The sequence below is a fragment of the Chelonia mydas genome, chromosome 5 (genome assembly GCF_015237465.2).
Source record: "Chelonia mydas isolate rCheMyd1 chromosome 5, rCheMyd1.pri.v2, whole genome shotgun sequence".
In the NCBI taxonomy this organism is placed as follows: domain Eukaryota; kingdom Metazoa; phylum Chordata; order Testudines; family Cheloniidae; genus Chelonia; species Chelonia mydas.
Window position 1 is genome coordinate 25,349,860 of NC_051245.2, and position 22,900 is coordinate 25,372,759.

The 22,900-nt window shown below is 38.9% G+C and overlaps 1 protein-coding gene and 1 long non-coding RNA gene across 11 annotated transcripts in view; one reads left to right on the forward strand and one right to left on the reverse strand.

Annotated features, from left to right (window-relative positions):
- Positions 1–611: 611 nt before the first annotated feature.
- Positions 612–3,293, reverse strand: LOC119566637. The gene is made up of 2 exons (XR_005225923.2): positions 2,431–3,293; positions 612–1,024 (listed from the first exon to the last, which is right to left on the reverse strand). It is a non-coding gene; the product is annotated as an uncharacterized LOC119566637 (long non-coding RNA).
- A 313-nt stretch (positions 3,294–3,606) lies between these two features.
- NIPBL (NIPBL cohesin loading factor) overlaps positions 3,607–22,900 on the forward strand; it is a 296,589-nt gene continuing 277,295 nt past the window's right edge. For 6 of the 10 annotated variants that reach the window (XM_007065740.4, XM_037902674.2, XM_043547608.1 and 3 more), the window contains exon 1: positions 3,627–4,125. The gene's annotated coding sequence lies outside the window, so the exon portion shown is untranslated. Of the gene's footprint in view, positions 4,126–22,900 lie in introns of all 10 variants that reach the window. The other 4 variants (XM_037902677.2, XM_037902676.2, XM_037902671.2 and 1 more) reach the window with 2 other exon arrangements.

Here is a 22,900-nt window from a genome sequence, read left to right on the forward strand (position 1 = left end):
TAAAATGAGTCTTAGAGTTTCTGGACTGAAGAAAAAAAAAGGTTTTGTAGTTACCTTACAAGAAAAAGAAAATTAATCATTTTGTGCTATGTTATCCAAATTTCCTGTTGCTTGATTATACTAAAGAACTAGTATAAGGAAACTTGCAATGGGATAGAATTTTATATTCAGTTCCTATATCGGAGAAAATAAATGGTCACTGCAAGATTGTAAACCTAAAAATCATAACATAGATATCTGTACACATATCTTATTCCCCACACTGCAGGCCATTTTGGCTGTTTTTTTTTTTTTTTTTTTTTAATCTGTATCAGTGAAAGCTTCACCTGACCTTAAGGTTATTTACTTCTCAAGATGAATATTCCCCAATGAATTAATTATCTGGTGCAATTATTTGTGCCTGTGGATAAAAGTCAATGCAATAAGCATTACTTTATATTTACATTCTTGGTAGATAGCATTCATCATTGCCTTCCTCCTACTCACTATTGTAACTCAGCCTTAATACCAAAATCCTCAATTACTTGATAAATTTAGAATGCTAGTTGAGCTACACCGCATTCTACCCATAGAACGTATATACAATGAATTCCCAAAATTGTGCACAAAAGTTTTTTAAATTGCCAGCAAGTTTTATTTATTTATTTAAAAATATAACTATCTTGTTAGGGCTTTTTATTTATGCAGATACACCAAAGACCTTCCAAAAATTCTGTGCAGAAATAAATACATATTACATATGGACTGACTAACAAACAGAAATAATGGTAATAATAAAAAGCTCTTATATATCACTTTTTATTTGGAGGTCTCAAAGCATTTTACAAAGGAGGTCAGTATCATTATCCTCCTTTTACAGATGGGGAAGCTGAGATGAAGTGAGTTGCCCAAGGTCACTCAGCAGGCCAGTAGTAGAGCCAGGAATAGAATCCAAGTCTCCTGAGTCCCACTCTAGCTACTACTAGAGTACACCATGCAGAACTTAAAATGAGGGAAAACTTGAATGGATATGTTATACCAGATCCTGTAAAAACAAATGGAAAAATTACAGTGCATACTTATTTTATTTATTCTAACAAGTAATCAAAAAATTAAAAAAGTGTGCACATTTAGAGTGATAATTATCTTAGATTTACAGTGATGATAGCCATACATTTGTCATTTAGAGGAAAAGATGTAGTCTTAACTGCCGCCCAGTGACTTCAAAGGAAGCAGGATGAGGCCTAAAACTTTTGAAGACTTATCTGCAATTCACTTTTGTTGTAACATTTTGTTTTTATAATTTTCATGACACCATAATCTCTCTTCCTCATGGACATCAATCATATAACACGATGAATTATGTATAATAACTTGTTCTGTAAACATATATGACCCGATACTTATGGTTTGACATGGAATCCAATAAAGACAATGGACTATAGAGATCTACTTGTACGGATCTGAATGCAGAATCAGGACCTTACTTTATTACTGTAATAGCCTTTATATCTAATTGCTTCCAGATAAGTAAAATATATTTAGTTTTTACGTAAGGAGCTTAATTTTACAAGTAATTCTGAATCTATCATGTCATAACAATAGTTTCCAAAACAACCATTGCTTCCAATCCTTTAATTACTTTTCTGATGCATATCTAATGTAATAAAATGACAATTTTCCCAAGTATTACTGCCTAATTTAATTAAATAGGGTTGATAAGACATCAGAAGAGGGTCACTCATATTCTTAATCAAAGATTCAGAGTGAAATTCAATAGATTAATGTATGTTATTACCATGACATTTGCATTGAATAGCCACATTTTACAGAGAAGCACTTTGCTATTCCATCCTACAAATGATGGTTAGACTAGATGATTACAATGGTCCCTTCTGGCCTTATAATCTATTAATTGATTTTAAGATATTTCATTGTATTGATAATTTATTACAATTACTTAGAGTACTCAAAAACTTGAATCTAGTCAATTAATAATAATAAGTTACTATAGTTTCAGGTAGGTAATACGCCTGGCTCTGCCAAGTTTTGTGGTTTTATAATCAAATTTTCCTGTCTCTTCCACCCATTACTCTCTGAACAGTCCACAAAAAGAAGTGGAATAACTAATGAAAGCCCTGATTCTGCAGATACATCTGCGCTTAAAATTACATGTGATGCATAAGCATTTGCAAGATCAGGGCCTAAATGGTTATTTGGAACAAGTGTAGGTAACAAATTTCAGACAAAAGTTGTCCCTTTAAACTTATATATAGAAATTTATCCATATGAAATTAGTATCATCAATACAGTACTGAAGTAAGATATCGCTCCTACTGCCTTCACCCAAAAATATGTAGTTTTTTAAAATTATATTCCACTCTGACACTGTGAACTAGTTTTCAGTTTGAGAGGGACAGCCACGTTTTTAAAACGGTGGTGGAGACATACCTAGTAATTATTCAAGCAGTCATCACATAGAGGTCAGAGAGGATCCAGTTGCGTCGCATGTAAAAGCAATGGCATGATTTGGAAGGCATTTCTCCCATGTGTAAACTATGTCCATCCATAGCCGAAAGGATGCATTCCATGACATTTACATGTACTTACTGTCCAATTGTATGGTCCAATCCTGCAGTCCTTACTCAAACAAGGCTCCTATTGACATCAACTGGAGTCTTGTCTGAGTGAGGACTGCAGGATCGGAATCTCAATAGTGAGTAAAAAGGAGGCGGTTAACCCAGCATAAATGAAAGACACACACTTCGTACTATCCTGTGGTATGATCACACACAATGCCAGAACAGAAAATAGAAAAGCCTTCTGACTAGGGCTGTTGCCTTCGCCAAAGATTCCTTCACAACACATAATTAGCCTAGTAGAGTCTTTTCTAGGAAAATCTGGCAACAAACATTTCAATTTCCAGCCAACGAGCCTTCACTTCAACAGCAGTCTCTCCCCTCCTATGCACTTGCTTTTAAAAATCAATTATTCGGTTACCATACTCGTCTGGAAATCACTCGACACAGCAACATTTTCAGCATCGGATGTTTCAAATCCGGCTACAACAGCATCTTAACACACACATGGACAAGAACAACAATAAAATAAGATCCAGCAAGTTTCCAAGGTCTGCTAAATCGCAGTTATTCGGGCGAGGGAAGATTGCCTTCTTTTGGGATCCATTTTAATGCACCCTTTCATGTGTCTCATGCGAGGAAGGATTTTGCAGTCATTTAAAGTCTTCCTTCTCATCAACATTAAAAGAAAATCTTCTTTCAAATGGTCCCCTCTTCACAGATCGCAGGTTCCCTTCTGCTTAGCGCAGGCCTAAATCCAAACTCCAGTCACATTCATTTAGATGAGAAAGGGAAAAGAAAGAAAAACTCGGAGGCAGAGGAAAAGTGGAGAAAGGGAGAGACACAGACGGAGAGCTACATCAGCTGCGGCAGCCGAGAGGCGAGACGAGGCAGACGGAGAAGCTCCAGCTGCTGTGTGTTGCAGAGAGGGGAGGAGAGCAGTGGCGGTGGCGGAAACAGGGCTGGCTGAGCGAACAAGGAGGAGGCAGCAGCGGCAGCGGGAAGGGGGAGGCTGTTGGTGTTTGGCGCCGGTGGAGGGAGTCATTCCTGCAGCTGCACTTCCGGTCGGCATTTTGTTCTGAGAGGGAGAGAGACACACACAGGATCCTTCCCCTCCTCCTCCTCCTCCTCCCCCCCCCCCGCTCGGTACCGACTCACCGTGCCCAAGCTACCCCCCCTCCCCCGCCCGCATACACTCACACGCACAGAGGGAGAGGCGGCGGTGGCGGCGGGCGGGCCAGTGGCAGCGGCCCCCCCGGGTCGGTGTGTGTCTCGGAACCGGTTCTGCCCGGCCCGTGTTGATGTTGTGAAGCAGGCTCAGGGGGAAGGGATTTGTCTCGGCCGCTCACCCTCCGGCTCTACATGTTCGCTGCACTGAGGAGGAGACGGAAGAGGAGCCAGCCCCCCTCCCGGTCCGGATTATTGTTGTTATATTATCTCCCCTCCTCCTGCTCCGCGGCGGCGGCGGCCCAGCAGCGGCGGCGGCGGCTCCTCTGAGGAGGGAGGGGGGCGGATTCCTCTCCCCCTCTCTCGGATTCTCGTTGGATTCAGACGCCGATTTGCTCAGGTAATTCCCCCTCCTTGTCTCCCCTTCCCCTCCCTGCCCTCTCCAGCAGCGGGCCGGGCCTCCAGCGCAGGCGGCCCAGCTCTGCCGGGGGCAGAGGGGATTAGCTGTTACCCGGGTAGAGGGGGAGTGAGGGGCAGCCAGAGGTGTTCCTTGCACAACCCCCTTCCTTCTCTGTAGGGTTTGGTGGAGGAGATTGGCTCTTCCCGGGCTGCCGGGAGGCTCAGGCCCGGCGGAGGGCGCAGGCCGCCGGCCAGCGCCTTCACTCCAGCTCGGGGATTAGAGAGGCGAAGCGGCTTCTCAGTGACAGGCCTCAACCCGGAGAGCAGCAGCAGGAAACAATACAATTAACAGCAAATGTGCAATGATCCCTTGCCATATTTACAACTTCAGTAGGGCAGGGGGGAAAGGTCCCAGCGCAACCAGCCCAGAGAGTCTTCTGGACCGGGAGAGAGCAGTGTGAGGAGCAGGGAGAAACAAATATTTCCATTATACCCATTATCCTCACCATTATCTCTCCTTAAACAAACTTCAGTTTGAACACTCAAAAGTTAATACACATGGATTTGTACAGTTTAAAGGATTGAACTTCCCAATATATAGTAATTGACTCGCGCTGTAATCACTACTTTTATTTATAGAATACAACTAGTCCTTGTTGAATGATTGACACACCATGAACACCTGGAGACCCCAGGAAATATACATGGAGTATCATGTCGGTTATCAACATAGTGTATAACGTAGAGATTATATATTTTCCATGAATAAGTAATACACAAAAATACTGTTTTATGCTTTCTAATAACTTGTGAACAAATGGGCAGGGGTTGTGCACAGAGCGATAAATGTATGACATTTCAGGGATCAAGGTAAAACTGGGATTTTACCCTAAGAATATGGGATTTAAATTGAATTAAAATAAGAGCTATCGTTTCTTGTCAGGTCAGATCATTTTGAGGTCCCGGAATTGTTATTGGCTGTTTGTGTCCATGATGTTTGATAGGGTAACTAGGTGTCATCTTAACAGAAAGTGTCTGTAAATGGTGTAAGTCATTTATAGTAAAGTAAACCTTGGACTAATATGTAGTGGAGTTGAGAATGCTGTTGAAAAAACTGGTACATTTAAAGTAACTGCTGGTAACCAGTAAAATAGTTCCACTAAAGCTGCATCATTGGTGAAAATTTGCTCTGATCAGGCTGTTTTGATACTAAGTTTCATATTTAATATTGAAAGGAAATGTTCAAGTAGTTAAAATGTAGCAATATTGCACAATAAACTTTCACTATATTGTAGTATGTTTTCTTCTTGTTCATGGAGATCTCTTGTAACATAAAGTGGTTAATGTGTCTTTAAAAGTAACTTTTTGTATTGTGTTCAGAATTTTTCAGCTCAGCCTTGCTAACTTGCCTTTCAGTGTCCTAATACATGTTTAAAAGATTGAAGTTAATATAGCTGTCACATAGAAGGCGTGTTTTTAATGCTGTAAATCCATGTAGTAGTCAGTAGCGTGTCCGTGATTTGTATTGGTCAGGGAGCAGTTTGAATTTTAAAAAGCCTGAAGATCCTGCTGAGCCCCAATCCCGGCCTCCCTCCCTCCCACTAATCTCCCATTCCTGTCTTTGTGCTGCCTGGTCCTGTGAGAGACACTGTTTGCAACAGGGCCTCAGGCCTACATGCGTGGAGAGGAACCATTTACACTTTGATAAAGCAATTTTTATTTTTAAACTTTGTGAATTGCAGAGAGAGCTGCAAGTTGTCTCGAATTGTCCTATCTCTGTGTGTAACTGAATTGCTGTTTTCTTTTGGGCCATAGAGGGTGTGGAGGCCGACGTAGCTCTAGTTTACAGGAAAGAAAGGACTGTACAAAAACAGTTGTTGTACTTGGGTAATTTTCATCATCAGGAAGCGACATTGGCCCTAGGGTTTCTCTCGTCATTTTTAAAGAACGAGTCTCTGGAACAAGGAAAAATTAGTTTCGGTTAGATGATTGCTAATGGACTTGTTTGATTTATACACTTTAATTTCAGTAATTTAAATTAAATAAGGCAATTGACTTGAAACATGCAAGATATGAGTAGGAATTGAGGTGCTATATAGTTCCTGTCAAGTTTTTCTTCTGACACTGTTTACTGCTTGTTTTTAAAATCCCAAAACATACATGTTTCTGGATAAAATTCATATATATGGAAAATGAAAAACATGTTTATAAACAAACCTGTAAATTGCAGACACTGTATTTGTGGTTTTTTTGTTTGTTTGTTTTTTTTTAAAATCATCTTCTAGTGATATGCAGTGTGGTTAATTTTGAATTACTAGGGTCATCATGGGCTACTTGGTGATATATTTTCTCGAACTCAAATATTTGATCATCTGGAAATTAAAAGTACTTACTGTACACTTAACTAAAAATTAACGTCTCTCAGTAAACATTTTGAAAATCAAATTTTAAAAATTGTGGAAAACCAGAAGTATTTAATTTTCATGCCTATTTCCCCCCAAGCATAAGAAACTGTACTTCCATTTGTCAGAACAGCTATGTGTCCAAGAAGAAAATTTCTTAAAAAATGGGAACAGTACTTTACTTAAATAACTATGTTAAGAGCATAACTTTTAAAAGTCAGACAAGTGATTTTTATTTATTAGTGTTAAAGAAATCTGAGGTGTGATAGTTGTAACTGAAAGAGAACAGAGAGAAAAACATTTTTCAGTTTATTTTGTACATTTGACAGCACTTTGTGTGTGTATGTTTTCCATGTATAGTCACTTTGTTCCTCCTCTTATTTATGTGGGGTTTTTTTTTTTTAACACAATTTGAGTCCCACAAAAATTGGCAAGAGGACTCAGGCAAAGATGTATTTCCTGAAGTTGCCTTTACATTTTTTTAAAATAACCTGGGTTTCAGGATGAAGGTATATCTTTAACTTCAAACATTTTAAACATTTTTAAAAGGTAACAACAATATGCTTCTCTTATTTGTGAAAGTAAAACAGAACTCAGAATTATAAATCTGCCAGTACAATCAATTTTAGGCCCCAATCCTGCAGTTGGACACATGGAGTGACTCTTGTACTATGAGGAACCCTATTGACTTCATTGGCACTCTGGGATCTAACTGAAGAATCAAGGCCTTAGACTGTAATTTCTTTGGGTCAGGGATTGTATTGTTTTTGTTTGTTTGGTTGTATGATAATTAGGACAAGGCAGCCTTGACGCTGATTGAGCACTCTGGATACTCGTGCACTTATATATAAAATACTTTGAAGAATAATAGGTGAAAGAGATGCCAGTTAAACCAGGAAATGGTTTCAGCTAGGGATTGAAATAAGGTGTTCTATTGCAGTTTTCAGTGTCTTAAGCTGTTAAATGTGATGCTTTTATGTGTGCCAAACATATGTAGTAATACAGAAGTCATAATATTGATTTTATATTAAAATTTAGTTCATGAAAGCCATTCCAGAAACCAAAACATTTTAGTGAAAAATCAGTAATTGCTTCAGAAAGAGAAACTAAATTGTGCAGCCTCAGTATCTAGAAGTAGAGAAGAAATTTCTTAAATCTTGAAATTAAGAATTCAGCTAAATAGTCTGTTGCTAGATGCTATTGTTGGACTATATGCTCTGTGTGTGTGTACATGGATTCAGTACTTATGGATAGTCTCTGGTGTGATGACTTCCAATTTAGGTTGGGGGAGGGGAAAGACTAGCCTATATTAGAATAGCTATTTTGTTTCTCAGAATACAGTACCACAAAAAACAAACAAAAAAATCCTGTTGCATTTAATGGGGGATAGAACTGGCCATTTTAATTTGGTGCTGCTTCTTTTGAATCTTGCTTTTTCCATTTCTTAGAAAATTTGCTATTCAGGTTAGTTTCTGATTTGAATGATCAAATAATCATAAAAGTCCAATTACGTGGAGACATCTTCAAGTCTATTGTTGATATGGATTCTCTGTGGAGACACTCTGTGTAAAAGATGACCTTTTTTTAATTACAGAGAAACCCTTTTAAAAAGATAATTATTAAAGGACTGTACTGAGGACTTACTGCTCCATTTATTTAAATTTGCATCTTTTTATTTCCTTTACACTTATAGGCAGAATTTGCTTTAAGGGGCAAATCCAGACCCTCACCCTAAGTGGGTGCAAAGGGCCCTCTTATGTTGGAAGTGGTGCAGGTCTACTTCACAAAGGTGAGAGAGTTAGGGATGTAGAACTTGAGGGAGTTTGGCAGAGGCTATGGAGAGAACCTACAGTTCTCTTGCTTCCTGCCCCATTATCCACCACAGAAAACCCTGGTAGTAGTGGAGAGGATTTTGCCCTAAATGTACATATAAAATTAACAGGAACTTCAGTTGAATTAAATATAATCATTGATAGTGCACAGAGGGAGAACTTGAAGATTACAATTCACCTGAAACAAACTATAAAGAAAAGAACAATTCTTCAATATTCATTTCTTCCATGTTAAACTTGAAAGATTTTAATACAAAGTATTTTTTGCCTTCAATAAAAAAAATCTAGAAATGTTTCATCATATTGCTATTAGTATTTGAAATAAATCAGTGTTACCTGTTGTTTCTCAGTGATAGAATTTTCCCCCTTTTCATCCATTGGTCTCAAAGTGCTTTACAAATATGGGTAAGTCTCTATAGTTTTTGCAAAATAGTGTTGCTAAGCATTGATGTGAAACATTTTATTCAAACTCTAGTCCATATATATACACATCATGTACAAAAGCTGTTAAAAGAATAGTAAGAGTGCAAAGTAAAGGACTCAAAAATTAGGAAATGCCAGAATTAAAGTCACAGTGCAACCTTAATTCAGCCCCTTTGTGTGTATGCTGTTCTCTTTAGTTACATAATCACATACTGCTATTTTTCACAGCACTCATTCAGTGCTCAGGATGGACAGTGCTCACTGACTCGCTACCTATTCATAATTTATTTTTATCATGATCATTCAATGTGTGGCCCTATGGCTTATTTACCACACACCATCCAAATTCTGCACTGAATACAGAATTATTAATTTCCTCATGGGCTTTCTGTAGTGCTTACCATTGAAGTATCTGAGTGGTTCACAAATCTGAAATAATTTATCCTCATTACATTCCAGTGAGGTAATATGGTATGATTACTTGTCTTGCCTCAGTGCAGTCATATGGACTAGATGACCTGTTGAGGTCCCTTCAGCCCAACTTTTCTATGCTTCTATGATTATCCCCATTTTACAGATGGGGATTAAGGTCAAAGAGATTAAGGTCAAAATTGTAGAAAGTGTCCATAAATCTTGGATGTCCAATTTACGATGCATAGGGTCTGATTTTTCTGAGTACTTAGTATTTCTGTACTACTTAATATTTTCAAAGCAAAGCACCCTTTGACTTTACTTGTACCTGTGAGTGCTTAGCACTTCTGCAAATCAGGTTTAGGGTGTCCCAATGTTGGGCACCCAAAAAGTGATGAACACTCAGTTAGTGGCCACCTATGAAAACTTTGGTTTAAGTGACTTGCCCAGCATCAAATAGGAACTCTATAGCAGAAAGAAGGATTGAATCCAGTTCTTCAGGGTGGCATACTACCGCCTTAATGCTGAGACTGTCCTTTCAGTTTCTACAGTTCTCTTCCTCATTAACTACAAACCTTCAACTTCTGCAGCAAGTGAGGCTAAGATCCTATTCAGACAACAGCCTAATTCATTCCCTGAGCACCATTTACCATGTGCACTGAATGAGGCATGATCTTGTGGAGGGAAAATATATGTGATCATGTAATTACTTTGTCATACTGCACAAGGGGGCCAAATTACAATTGCATGGACAACCTTAATTCTGGCATTTCCTAACATTTGACTGCTTGGCTTTGTAACCTCAATTTTCCTCTAACATGGTTTTCATATGTAGTTTTAGGTTTTTAAAATAGCAAACTGAAAAAACAAATTCCATCATGTGGAACTGTGTTAACCCTCCTCATGTGGGTCCCTGGTAAGGTTGGTATTTTTAGATCTACAGCACAGACTTCTACCACTTGAGCTTACAGAGTAATAGGTAGCAGTAGGAGGCTGTTGCCGTATGTTCACCAGTGTACATATTTGCTAGACAGCAGAGGAATGCTGGGTCTCAGAAATGCTGGGTTACATTCTAAGATTCAAAGTTGAGTGTCGTCTAATGGTTACAAACTCTTGTAACCCTACCCCTGCCTGTATTCCTCACCCCCACTGCATTTGAGGTGCGTGGTTTCTCCTGTATTGCTGTATGCCACCAGGGAAACTTGAGAGCACAGTAAAGTGCTGGGTGCCACAGCAGACCTGACAGGTAGGAGGAGCAACTGAAGAAAAGACTTGTTTAGTCCCTGCACTGCTAAGCTGGAGCATGTCCAGCACAAACTGAATGTTTAGAGAATTTTGATGCCAGACTCTTAACAAAATTCTAGTGAGCACATGTAAAGTAATTTTCAGAGACTTAAAACTGAGCCAAATTTGGGAGGCTTTTTATAGGGACAGCAAAGAAGTACCTCTCTAACCCCAGGATGATCCCCGCCAAATGTCAAGACCCTGTTTCAAAGCATGGAGGTGCTATAGCATCTCAGTAATATGGTTATAAGGATTCCTTTTTAAAAAAAAAATATTGAGAACACCTATTTTTCTCTCGCCTAATTTTCAAAAACAGAAACTTCCAAAAATTAGCATGAGGCATGTACCTGGTATGACACATTTCAGCCCAAATGATTAAAGTTTGACAAAGTTATACGTGAGCTGAAAACATGGTGTTTAAAGGGTTAGCTAACCTTAACAGTAGGTTTTTCTGTTACCTCTGCCTCTAATTATGTGCAGACATCCTGAATTCTGGCATTTCCTACCTTTTTGAGTGCTTGACTTTGCAACCTTTAATAATTTGTAATGTAGTTTTGTGTATGATAAATATAAAATAATTATGATTTAATACACAAGTGGTTGAATATGTTGACTACTATATTTTGGTGACTTGTTTGGAAGTCGATGCTTTGAAAACATTATTAACAGTGTATATATATAAAATATACATTTGTGTGAATATAACATGTTCTCAAGTACTGCCACTTAAACAAGCTATCATAAAGTAGCAAGCTAAACAAAATTTTAGTCATGACCTCCACATAATACTAAGAGTCTGTTCCTGCCAACTTTCTCATGTGAGAAGCCTGTTGAAGTCAGTGGGGATACTTGTGAATAAAGACTAGTTGTATAAGGGTTTGAGCAGTGGGCCCTTAATCTGTACTCCGAGTATCCAGTTAAAAAGGTATCTGGAGCCTGGTTGGAAGTACAGTGCTATGTGCTGAAATTAGCCATTTTAAATTTAACAATAAAGAAATTGTATCACTGTTATAATTAATTATAAGCAATACATGCTATAGTTGGTTTATAATGCTTTCAAACTGCTGCTCAAACAAGCCACCATAATATAACAAGATAAACAGCTCAATTTTCACATAATTAATCTTCAGACTGCAACTTGGAAAATATTATATTTCATCTATTGCCATTGTGTAGGTAGTAACATTTAATACAAAAATGTAAAAACATGAATGTTCTATATTAATATATATTTAACGTGTTTATTTTACACCTGCCATAAATACTTTTCCAGACTTAAACTAAGCATACAGTGTCATGGGAATAAACAGGCTTTAAACCATACTTGGCAAGTGTTTAGCCATGACGTCTATGTAGATGGGCCTTTTATGTCTTCCTGCAGATCCACTGAAGTTGAAGGTCATCATCTTGGCTTCATTGTTGGGTCTGGGGCCTAAATTTGAAGAGAGTGTTGGAGAGGAGAACAAATGGCTTTGCATTAAATTTTAAAATATGCTGATTTCACATGTGGATTTAAAATATGCTGATTTCACATTAGGTTTCAGAAGTGTTAAGTATATGTTTCATTAAAATACCTATTTGTATAACACAATTAAATCCAGAATAATTCTTTTAATATTAATATCTTAAAGCAGCCTAACTATGTCAGTTTAAGTAAAAATAATGAAAAGTGTAGTTCCTATACTGTTGTTTTGTGGTTAGTAAAAATTAAAAGTATAAACGTGCTTTCATTCTGAAAAGTCACTCTGTAAAAAATGGTATGGGGTATTCATGTTTGTGTCAGTGATTTCCAGATCAGACATGCTCAGTTTTCAAATTAAAAAAAAAAAGGCATTCTGATTTCAAATGCTGCAAGATTTGGCTATCAGAATCCAGGCTATTTGGATTCTTTCTCTTGTGTATCATTGTGACTGATAAAAATTCTGAAGGGCATATTAAGTTCTCAGTTTCACCCGTGTGGCTTCATTCTCAGGTTATGCACCCAGGGATGCTTGTGAAAACTCATTGCTTTCAGTAGGTTCACACAGGTGTAACTGACTAGAACATATACATCAACAAAATTGTTTACTAAAATGGAATAAAATCCTCTACACAGTTTTAGCTGTATTTGCTTAGCAAGGCCAATGTGATTAAAATACAGTAAAATATTTAGTCACCGCATTCAGCTGTCATAACTTTGAATACACAAGGGAACAGATCTGTTAAGTAAGAAGGTGTTTTTTGTTTGTTGTTTTTTTTATGTTGTCACTTTACAGTCTGGACCTACACCATTGAGGCCAATATGATCTTTAACTTGTCTGTGCTATTTATACAATATTGTTACTAATGGGGTATCATAGTTAACTTTCTTGGAATTTGCCATAATCATTGTGTTAATTTTTTTTATACTTTAGGGAAGTATGTTTTTCTCAGATTTAAATCTTTCTATATGTCATTGTAGAGTGATAAGAGGTAGAGGTAGCTTCTTGAAGGTTGGAATTTCTTCAGGATAATTTTCTGCGTACAAGTAGCTCATTAAGTTTACTAACTTTAATGCTGAAGTATTAAAGCTGAAAGAAAGTATAGTGGTACATTATTGTTACTGTATTTCTTTAGCAAATCAGTCAAATAATAGATTATTATAGTTGCAAGAAATCTTATGTTCACTCTGGGAAAGGTTTGAAATATAGGGGAGATACATACTCCCATTACATGTGCACTGAAAAGAATAGTAACTTACTGCAAAACTTGCCTCAAAATCTTGCCAAAAATTCAAAACCACCCACTTAGTGTTATGCCATACCAATTCACAGCACAAAAATGGCCCTGTACAGAAACTGCATGCTCTAAAGAGGGAGGTGTGTTTTGAAGAAACAAGAGTAGTCAGGGGAAAAATTAAAGTACTTAGTAATGAGATCCTAAAAAATATAAACGAATATAAGGAAACCGTAAGATAATGGTGTTCTGTGATAGTATTAACTTGCTATTATCAGAAATTTTTGTGGCAAAACCTAAATATCGTAGTGGTTGCCAAAGCATATTGGCAGTAATGTGTACAACCTGTTGCCTAGGGGCCCACTTGTGGTCCTGTAGGCTCTAAATTGTGGCCCTCAGTGGCAACTATGTTAAAAGAAAAAAAAATATTTTCAATTGAAATGAGATCCTTGGATCATGCCCTGTTATTTTTATAATCACTAGTAGGAGATAGTGGGCATTACCTCCCGCTGTTGTCCCAAGAACAGCTCTGATGTGACCCTCTCACCTGTTGCAACACAGGAGTGGGAAGAGATAGTAGCCCAAGCTTCTCTGTTAGTAGAGAGCAGGACAGAAGCCTCAGCCTAGGTAAGTACTTAACAAAGGATGGCTTCCCTTCTCAGGTAGCCACCCATGGCAGTCTTCAAAAGGGGAATAAGAGGACACGCTAAGAACCAGCAATCACTCAGTGCAGCTTGAGTCTCTGTCCAAGCCTTGGTGCAGATTAAAGCAATCTGGGGCTGATCCAGCTTGTGCTGTGTCAGCTGGCTGTAGTCCCCAAAGGACTATGTGCCAAATGCCCATACCATTCTTTCTTACAGCCTCCAGCATTCCCCTGTGACGTGGTCTGCTGGGAGGGAGGTGTAGGAGCAGGCTATAACAACTCTATGCATATTGGGGTTCTTGCATACTAGAGGAATTCCAGCAGGGAACTAGCAGGTGGCTTCTTCTCCCTTTGCTTTGCCTGAGCAGCGCAGGACTGACAATCTGCCCCAAAATAGCCCTGTGACCTTTGTGAAATAACATTAGGTCCTCCAGGTGAAAAGATTGGACACCACTGATACATGCATTATCTGTAAAAGGTGGATGTGCATGGCTTTCATCTCAAACCAAGAGGGATGCAAAAAAGTTTTTTTGCACGTCTGTGTCCTGTAGCTCTCTTTTACAGATTCAGTAGCGCAGTGCTCTGTGTCTTTTCCCACATGGTATGCATTTTTTTTGTTTGTTCTTCAGTGGATGTTTGTAGTCATGGTCACTGTCAATTATTTCAAAACTTATTTTTTCTCCCAACTGGATGGGATGGTACATCTGAGGTCCACCTTTTGGGCACATTTTTCTAACATCTCGCTTTTACACTTTTTTAACCACAAAATAGAGAATGTCCCCTAGTTAAGAACAAAGCAGTAGAATTGTTGTAGAATACCTATGTTCCCAAATTGCTTAAATCATATAATACTGAATACTGTATCTTTCACAATCTGATTATGTTGCAACGCTAGATGAGAGAGTTCCTCTTTTTTTCCTACCGAGAATTCAGACTTTAAATGTAAATATTATGTTTTAAGCTATTGAATTAGTTCTACATACATGTTGAAACACATAATACAACATTATTGAACCAGGATTAATAATCACTACACTTCCTTTGGAAAGGATAAATTACTGTTACACCATTTGTGTAGCTATAATTTTCAGCCTTTCTCTTATAAACTTGTGCTTGTTTGTAAATGTTTACTCTTACTTAAAACTTGGCATACACATCTTTAGAAATTTTACATTTGCAGAAGTTCAGTCAAAAAAGTTTGATACATTCGCACACTTGCATAATTAAACATTTCTGAAAGCTCTAAAGTGGCTCTTGGTCCTTGATATAGGATAACTGTTTTGCCTTAAACATGTATGTGCAGTACATTTATAGCATGTTAAAAGTTGCTGTGCATGTGGGGTAATTTTCATTTCCTCTAAGTAGAATAGAACTTGTAAAATCCGATGGAGTCACTTTTTCTTTTACAGAGTAACAAAGAGTATCATGAAAAAGAAACAAAAAGAAATCTAAATTAGTTATAGTTCATTCAAATTAGTGCCTCCTGAAAATGTGAGTCTCTTGGGCTTGATTTCTGGATTTTTTTTTTTCTCGGCTTAATTAAGATATATAATATCTTGTAATTTAGTCTGCAATATATTTGGTGCCTTTTTTTTTTTTTTTTAATTTGCATGAGGACTTTTGGCTGTTCCTAATGCTTTTGTAGCAGAAGGACCTGGCTCATGTTCACAATGGCCACACATAGAACAGTGGTACTGCCTAGATCCTGTGGTAAAAAAGTGTGTTATAAATGTCTGACTGCAGTAAGGGCCAAGACTATGAGTATAAGGTATGGGATGATGTGAATCACTCTGCACAAGCTGTCTGCACAGCAACACACATGTGAGATAGGTGGAGCATCTCTGGATTGGGTTGGGGCAGGGCTGGGCCATTTCGATGTGGATCTTTCTAGACTGACCCTGTAGGCTGAAGTAGCCTTCAAGGAGCAGTTCTTTGAATCTGGGAGAGAGGATTTCTTCTCCATCAGCCCAGTGCTGACTTGACCTAGCTATTCAGTCTGGGTGTTGGGACTGTGTCTCTGGTCCTAAATCTTTATTCTGCTGGTTGTATTTTAGAAAATAAAATAGATTTTATAGCTATATTTATAGAATGCACTTCATACTATCTGTTTTAATCTAGCAAATAAAATTATCCCCAAAGTTTGCATTTAAAAAGTTAAAATTGCAACCCAATAAAAGCAAGAAAATTCATAAATATATGTGATAGGTAAAATATGCTCACTTTTACATGTAGAGAGTCTTAACTATTTTTAAATGTTTCACTAATTAACTCCATGGCCTATATTTGAACATTCAAGATTATAGGATTTATATATAATATAAAAAGTAATGCTGATCTGCTAATGATTAGGGAAACTGCACTAATAAATTCATCTTTTCTTACAGGATTTAGCTCTGTAATATATATATGAGCTAAGTGTCTGGTCAAAATCAAATCCGGTTCTTTACAGTGATATGTTCTGCCTATTGGGTGTGAGGACTCAGACCAAGAGATCCACGGTCTTCCGATCTTGCACGAAATATGTATAATATATACCAACTAAATTAGGTGTATTTAGGGTGACCAGATAGCAACTGTGAAAAAACGGGACAGGAGGTGGGGGGTAATAGATGCCTATATAAGAAAAAGTCCCCAAAAAAGGACTGTCCCTTTAAAAATGGGACATCTGGTTACCCTAGATATATTAGTTCTTCTCGGTTAATCCCAATATAAATCTAAACCACACTTGCACACTAACTCTACTTATATCTTAATGTTCTCTGACATCAGTATGACATGGCTTGTTCACATTTTCTGTTCCCTCTGGCATGCAGAAAAATTCACTATCCTAAAGCTGTAGCAGAACACTAGTATTGAAAACTTGAATACAACAAAAGCCAATTTAAAGAACTGTGTGTTATCATTGACAAGGTTCTCTGTACATAGATTTCTATCATATTTCAGAAAGAAGCAAACAATGACAAAAACAGTAACAATCTTGTCTCCTGATGAGTATCGTAAGTTGTCTGTGGTTAACTCCATTCTTGTTCTGTTGATGATATAATAGCTGGAACTTACCTTCATGACTATCATGCATTTATAGTTTAAATGTACAGTGGCTATAATACAACACAATCCAAGATAAATTACTAGCGTATGATCATGATAGCTTGTGTATTTCATAAGATAGCTGGGGTTTTGCATGTGTGTGTGTGTTGAGGTTTACCACCATGTATTTATCCTCCTAACATATCCTGATGCAGATGTCATAACACACATAGCATTTGAGGGTCAAATGATCCAAAAGAAAGTCTGCAACAAACCTCTTTGTTGGTCATCTTCTGCCCAGAACAAAAGCAAACGTTTATAAAATAAAATAAAAATTCCAAATAACTTACTACATAGTTTGTTTTAAAGTCAAAAGTGCTCTTAACTTACTAAGATGGTGCTCTTTTCCATGTACAAAATTTGGCAACTACGTTTTCTCATTTTGCTTTGATAGCTAAGAGGTTCTTTACCAGTATAATCTGAATTGGTTTTTAAACTGATATTGTTGAACCAAGGCAAAAGGCTGTGTGAACACTCTTAGCTAAGCTCAATTAGGAACAGGTTTAACTAAATTGAAATAAGCTACTTTTACACCAGAATATGTTTGTCCATATAACCTTTAGCACCGGCTGAACTATCAGTTTAAATTCATATGTTAAATTATACTTGTGCAACTTTCTTGAATAGGCATGCTTTTAATCTTGTAGTATTGAAAAAAAATTATCAGCATAATTTGGACTCCAGTTGTGGCTTTTAACCTCTTACCCACATTAAGTAGCATGGAGCCATATTACCATAGAGCAGAGGTGGGCAAACTACGGCCCACTGGCCACATCTGGCCCACGAGACTGCCCTGCCTGGCCCTTGAGCTCCTGGCCCGGGAAGCTAGTCCCAGGCCCCTTCCGTGCTGTCCCCCATCCCTCACAGCTCGCCGTGTCGCCAGCATTCTGGACGGTGGGGCTGCGAGCTCCTGCCGGGCAGCGCAGCAGTGTGGGTGGCTCTGGCCAGGTGGCGCCGCTGCCAGTCCTGCTGCCAGTCTGAGTGGAATGGTAAGGGGGTGGGAAGCAGGGGGGTTGTTTTGTTTTAAATTATAAAGCAGGAGGCGGTTGGATGGGACGGACGTTCTGGTGGGGGGCAGTCAGGGGACGGGGAACGGGGAGGTTGGACAGGCGTGGGAGTCCCGGAGAGCCTGTTAGGGGGTGGCGGTGTGGATAGGGAGCAGGAGGGGTTGGATACAGGGCGGGGTCCTGGAGGGGCAGTTGGGGCGGGGAGGTCCCGGGAGGGGGCCGTCAGGGGACAAGGAGCAGGGGGCATTGGATGGGTCAGAGGTTCTGAGGGGTGCAGTCACAGGGCGGATAGGGGGTGGGGGTCAGGCTGTCTGGGGAGGCACAGCCTTCCCTACCTGGCTCTTCATACAGTTTCGGAACCCCGATGTGGCCCTCAGACCAAAAAGTTTGCCCACACCTGCCATAGAGGGAGCTCATGGAGGGCACAAGGGAATGGATCTGTTGTTCTGTCCCTTAAATTTATCTCTGTATGCTGATGCAAAAGAAGGGTGATTGGGATAGGAATGGCTGCACCTCTTCTCCCTTTTGGGTGACTTGTGCATCAAGAGGTGCTGGATGGAGCAGTAACTGCACTCAGGGAACTGCAATTGTGCCATGGAACAAGTTGGGGAAGCCACTTGCACCATCCCCATCTTGCAAATATATAATGGCCAGGCATAATCTGGCCTTTTATCATAAAATGGGTCTGGTAGGTAACTGGAAGCAATTTAGCTTCGTGATGTTTGTCCTTTAGCATCTTCAAAACCTCCCCCCTGTATCTGACAGCATTACAGTATAGTCAGGTTATGGGGTAATATGTTAAAAAGTGCTTGAATGAATTAGGAGTCTAAATCCTATTGGCTTTCAAAGTGCCTACGTCACTTTTGAAAATGGGTCTTAGGCTCCTAAGTCACTTTGGTGCTTTTGAACCATTTTCCACTTTAAGGTAATTATATCACAGTTAACAGATTCAAAGCATTGTGAACATTTTGTCACATGCCTTGTGCTGCAATATACATCTGATTTCTTTGGCTTTTGGAGAAGTAAGGTTTGACATGAGTGTGGTTTTTAATGGTCTGGCTGGTTAGTTTGGTTTAGTTTTAGCGATAGTGAATTTGATTTGGGTTCTATTTTGAAACTTTTATGGATCTTTTGTATGATGGTGTACAAGTGCTTAAAGCTGTTGTGTGTGTGTGTGTGTATATACACTTATAAATTGAAATAAATAAAGTGTGGCGACTATCCCATGTGTGAGAACTACTAAAATGAGACAAAAAGAACAGGACTACTTGTGGCACCTTAGAGACTAGCAAATTTATTTGAGCATAAGCTTTCATGGTCTACAGCCTACTTCATCAGATCCATAGAATGGAACATATAGTAAGAAGATATATGTACATACAGAGAACATGAAAAGGTGGAAGTTGCCATATCAACTCTAAGAGGCTAATTAAGATGAGCTATTATCAGCAGGAGAAAAAAAACTTTTGTAGTGATAATCAAGATGGCCCATTTCAGACAGTTGACAAGGTGTAAGAAAATGTTTTCTTAGTGTAAGGACCATTAATATAGTTTTAGTGGGTTATATACGGTTAAAAAAAACCTCTTACATTTTTTCCTCAAAGTTAGCAACTCTGTTTGAAAAAATAAGGGTTTAAATTAGGTTTGGATCATGGTAATATCATGCTTTCCCTCCTCGTGTAAATTGCCAAATCGTTACTCTGTTCATTTATGCTTATGGTCCTGTACAGTAACACTTTCTCCATAATACTGAAAGCAGCAATTTGAAAGTTGCTAGAATTGTATGATTCTAGTCTGTTCCAAACTGCTGTGCTCTCACAGTGGGAAAGAGCTAGTGTACATGAGCACAGGCATGATCATCCTCTTCTGGGAACTCTCAAACTGGAGAGGAGGTAGGGAAAACAGAAATGCCATTGGAAATAAAAGAAATAGATGAATTGCCTCTCTCTCAAGTTCTGTTGTTTACTTCATTTTGTGAGAACTACTTTTACTCCATTGGAAAATGTGGGAAAGATTCCTTACCACAGACACAAATTAAATTGAAATACTTACAAATACTGTCCCAATTATAGTCTTATTTAATGCACAGTTGTGATATGTTGAGTTGGGAGATTATTCAGATACTGACACAGCTATGTTTTCACATATTGAAGAAAAATATTTTTTGAAGCCTGTGTGCCCAGACAGATTCTAATAGGTATGAGTCTGTTAAGTGAGTAAAACACTCAAATTTGAGTCTGTGGCTATCGCTATCTCATTTCCCCTTTCCATTTTATATTTTTTTCCCCCCTTTTCTCAAGCAAAATCTATGTGAGGGAGAGGAGTAACTTTGTGCCTGTACTCCCACACAACAATGCTCATTGTCAATTCTGCAGCAACAGCTCAGACTCTTCTGGGCTTTTGTCGTCTTCGTTAGTTTAAACTGCTGCTCGTAGAGAAGTGTTCTTATACAGATGTACAGGCATGATTGGATAGTTTCACTTTCTGCTTGCATCCTCTGTGTGTGTATCTCTGTGTATATAAAATGCAAGGAGTGTGTTGAAAAATGCAGGAACTTCTCATGTTTGCAAACAAGAAAACTATTTATCATATATTCAATGGACAAATACGTTTTTTGCAGAGTCTGAAATGGCAATGACTTGACTTAAGACAGGAATGTCCCATCCACATGTTGAAAAATAGCCTTCCAAAATGTTCCTGATTTAGAACGGCACTGATTTAGAACGGCACTTTTTCTGTATTTTCCAAAAACTATGAAGGGCCTACATGTGTTTTATATCTTTATTGGGAATGCTATGACTTCCCTTTTTCTGTGGAAGTTTCCCTATCAAATATATATTTGTTAAACCACTGGAAGAGGTTGTGTGCCATAGCCAGCGGTAACTAGATGACTCTTAGCTCTCCATCTCTTTCAAGTCAAATGTATAGTATCATTTCCCAGTTTTTTCAAATGCCTGAGTGAGATCAGCACATGCTTAAAGATCAACGGGTTTAAGATAAACCAGGATAAGATGAGGGAGTGATACAGGAGAGAAGAGGGCTAAGCTCTTTAAATGTTTCCAACAACTTAAATTATAAACAGAGGCATCTGAGTTCCTCTCCCCTGTTCCAGTTATTAAATCAGTGCACAGCCTGGTCAGGTGATCTACACTGCATTCTGACAGATGCAGAGTTAATCACAGTGTTCCATGCATGCATTTTTTTTTGACCTGTGGAGTTAATTATTGCAACACTTGGAATCTGGAAATGAAAACACATACTCTTAAAAAGTTTCAGCTCATAGTAACCTGTCTGCTTAGCATTACATAGTCACAAGCATATCCCTTTGGTTGAATTCTGGGTTAGGCCTCTGATGGTTCCCCATTGAATTACCTGGTTAATGTTTAAAATACTCTACCACCTTGATAGCCTAAGCCACACCTTTTGATGGTTTTGGAGATCTCCTTCCACAACTATGGCTTACTATAGTCCACATTCAGAAACAATGGAAGATTGATGACACAGTTTGAGACCAGTGAAAGTGAGGGATGTCTTCCTTGGAGGCTGACCATGGCTATATAGTTTCCTTCCACAAGAGTTAAGAATATCACAAGTCTTACTGGTTTCAGGTTTCACATTTTCATACTATTTATTTCCCATGAAAAGTGCAGGGAGCACATCTTCCTTTGTGTTATACATCGCCTAGTGTGAGAGAGCTGATCCTGATTAAACCCTCTGCTACTGCAATAGAAAATTGCCTACCAAATTGCAGATGGAGGGATGGGGGGAAAGCAAAAAAACTGAAAACCTATAATTAGACCACCTGATGAATACCACCCTACCAAATTCACGATCCATTTTAATCAGTTTCATGGTCTTGGGATTAAAAAAATCGTAAATTTCATTATTTCAGCTATTTAAATCTGAAATTTCACGGTGTTGTAATTGTAGGGGTTCTGACCAAAAAAGGAGTTGTGGGAGGATCGTAAGGTTATAGTAGGGGGGGTTGTGGTACTGGCATCCTTACTTCTGTGCTGTTTCTGGTGGCAGCGCTGCCTTCAGAAGTGGGCAGCTGGAGAGTGGCGGCTGCTGGCCAGGAGCCCAGCTCTGAAGGCAGAGCTGCCATCAGCAGCAGCACAGAAGTAAGGATGGCATGGTATGGTATTGACACCCTTACTTCTGTGCTGCTGCCTGCAGAGCTAGGCCCTCAGTCAGCAGCCACCACTCTCCAGTCACAGCGCAGAAGTAAGGGTGGCAATACAGTCACCACCCCCTCCCCCCCCAATAACCTTGTGACCCTCCTGCAACTCTCTTTTGGGTCAGGACGTCCAATTTGAGAAACGCTGGTCTCCCCAGTGAAATCTTTACAATATAGGGTAAAAGCACACAAAAGACGAGATTTCATAGTACGTGACACGTTTTTCATGGCCATGAATTTGGTAGGGCTCTACTGATGAATTTGTGCAATTTTGTAGGGCACTCAGAATCTTGGTATTCCTGGATAGATTGAAATAGCTTTATCAGGCCTGTTTAACTGGAGTTCACAGTTTCTTTAATGCTAATGTGTTATGGTACATGACTTTTCAGTTTTGAATAAGTCATGCTATTAATAACCATCAAAATAATTAAAGAACCTGTAGTGTAGACAAGCCATGCGGGTATAACTTATGTTGCTCAGGAGAGTGAATAAGCCACCCCCCTGAGCAACATAAGTTACACCGACCTAAGTGCCGGTGTGGAAAGCGCTATGTTGGCAGGAGAGCTTCTCTTGCTGATATAGCTGCCGCCTCTCCCGGAGGTGGTTTTATTATGCCAACAGGAGAGCCCCTTCACCAGATGCACTACAATGGCGCAGCTGCATCTAACCCAAAGTTGCAGATATTGGATTCAGTTCTTTTGATTTTGGCAGTTACTTCATTGCAGGACTTTCAGGTCACTAAATCTTGCTTTAACACGGACATCACTCTTTTTAAAAAAAAAAATAAAAAAAAAATAGATCTGTGGGGAACCTTAG